Genomic DNA, 2,562 nt, shown 5'->3' with positions numbered 1-2,562 from the left:
GCGTTAGATACGGATGGCAAAGGTCAGGCAGTCAGCAGCATTTGTAAGGTAACTGCTGTACGTTACTCAGCTCCATTTCTTTCTGTTCTTATACATGGTGGCCTGTAGGATGGTGTCTTCTCATCAGTCACGAGCAGAGAAAGCTGAGGAGGACAGAAAAAGATCATGTACCTTAAAATGCTTTCTTTGATTCTCTGTTCTCTGAGTTTCCTGAGAAAATGTAAGCAAGAGTGACCACATTTTTGAATTCTTCCTTGAGGCTAGAATAATACACAGTGGGTTTCTAAGAGCTGAAAATCGTGATCGACATTTAGTATGCCAGACTACCTAGGAATTTCTGAAATGGCCATCAACACGAGTAACAAAACAGTTGGAATATGTAGGGTATGCGAACACAGTTTTACAGTCTGTCGTCTAGACTTGCGGACCCCCCACGGTAGGTAGGAGAGCCCAAAGGGAACTGGGGAAACCAGCCACAAATAAGGTGGGTTGTAATCAAAGGTTTTTGCTTCTCTTCCTTCTTGGCCATTTCATATTAGCATCTTAAAAATCTACTTTATTCTTGATGGTGAGGAACAAGTTTTGTCCTCTGGGGGAAGCATGGCACAGGGATTGAGGGCTTGGGTTCTGGCGTTGGGACTGGTGGGTTTAAACTTTAAACCCAGACCAAGTATTTATTGGCTGTGTGAGTTTGGACAAATAACCTACCTTTCTCAGTTTGAGTTTCCTCCCTGGTAAAATGGAATTGACATATTAACTTTGTAGGGTTGATGAGGACAAATGAGATAACTCAGGAAAATCGTTTTGCTGTCATGATGGTACATGGGAAATACTGAGAGTCCTCTTGCCATTATTATTATAATGTTAAAGTTATGAGTATGTGAAGCTGTACAGACCTTATAAAAGGTTCAGTTTCCTCCCATGATCTTATTACTACCATCATGCTCTTGTGATATTTTATGATAGTTTTTGAAGCACCCATTCTAGTTAATTCTTTGAATATATTTTACACTATTTGATGGTAGTTATAACTGTGTACATTTGAATAAAATTATTTCTAACCATAAAATTTCTCCATTGCACAAAACGTCATTCTAGAACTTTCAAACATATTGTATTCTGAGACTATTTGACACAGTATGTCAGCTTTCATTGTGACTTACCCTCCTATCTAGAATCGAATTTCTTGACTATTATTTTAGCAAACATTCCTTTACGTTTTTTTTTAAAGGTTTGTGTTATTGGCATACCTACCTCATATTTGAGGATTAGGAGAAACTTGGAAAGGTCATCCAGTCAATTCATCTAATTTCAAAAAGGACCACTATTAAACCACCCTATCAGATGAAAAACTGTTTTAGAATCAGAGAAGGAATTCCATAATTTCCCTTAGTAAGCCGTTACAGGGAATGACAAACCTGTCATTTGTGGTACAATGGAAGCCACAGCGGGGCACACGCGCACTGTATTACAAACAAGGCAGAGAAAGGGTGGCATTTGTTAGCCCTAAATTTTTCTATGCATTTCATCTCAGTTTGAACTGCTTTTAGGTGTTACAAATATAGTCATAAAAAGCATTAGAAAACCTCCCTTGTGTTTCTTACGTTGTTGTACCATTGGCTATGATATAGAGACCAATTTCCAACGTATTATTTACCTTTATTTCTGTTATTTGCTATACTGGAAGCTGTGTAATATAGTAAAATATTTGTGGCCTTAAAAAAAAAATAATGCTCCCTTTTATTAAGCTCAAAAATGGCATCGCTCCTTCCCACCTGTAATTCTACCGTGCTGGACCCCTGACCTGGTCAAAAGCACAGGTTTAGATACCCGCAGAGTCAAATCTCAGCTTTGTCACTAACCAGCCATATGATTGGGGGGCAGGTTATTTCTCCTCTGTATGCACCAGTTTCCTCATCTGTAAAATTAGGGTGAGAATAGCTGCTTTACAGAGTTGTTGAAATAATTAAATGAGATTCTGTATTTAAATTGCTTGGCACTCAGTAATTGGTAGGGGTTGTTAGAAATGTTACAGTAGGCACTCTTTCTTTTACAAAACAGATTCTCGTCATTTAATTTTAGTTTGGCCAGACTACTTAATCTCCCTGTGCCTCAGTTTCCTTATTATTAAAGGGGTTGACAATGGTGTTCACCCAGAGTTCTTGAAATGACTAGGTTAGTTAATACACATAGAGTACCTGAACGTAGTAAGTGCTAAATAAATATTTAACGATGGAGAGTTGCTACCTCTTAGAGTTGTTGTAAGGATTAAATGAGTTCATCTTCCTCTGTCTTAAAAGGGTAATTCTTTTCTGAAAATAAACCTGACTTCGCTTTTGTCAAAAGCATAATTACCATTAATTTCCGTAGGTGGGTAAAAATGTGCTGTGTTCCAAACTGAGCTCCAAAATTGACAGACATTTTGCTAAAACAATACCAAATTTCAATAAAATGACTGCACTTTCTTGTACAGGTACAGCCGCAGTTAACAGTAGCTATCACAGTGCAACCTAGCAGGGAATTGTCTCTTCATAATCACCAGGATGGCTATTACCTCTTTCC

The sequence above is a fragment of the Lipotes vexillifer genome, unplaced genomic scaffold (genome assembly GCF_000442215.2).
Source record: "Lipotes vexillifer unplaced genomic scaffold, Lipotes_vexillifer_v1.1 scaffold730, whole genome shotgun sequence".
NCBI classification, from domain to species: domain Eukaryota; kingdom Metazoa; phylum Chordata; class Mammalia; order Artiodactyla; family Lipotidae; genus Lipotes; species Lipotes vexillifer.
The sequence above is the reverse complement of the archived record's forward strand: the minus strand, read 5'-3'. Positions refer to the sequence as shown.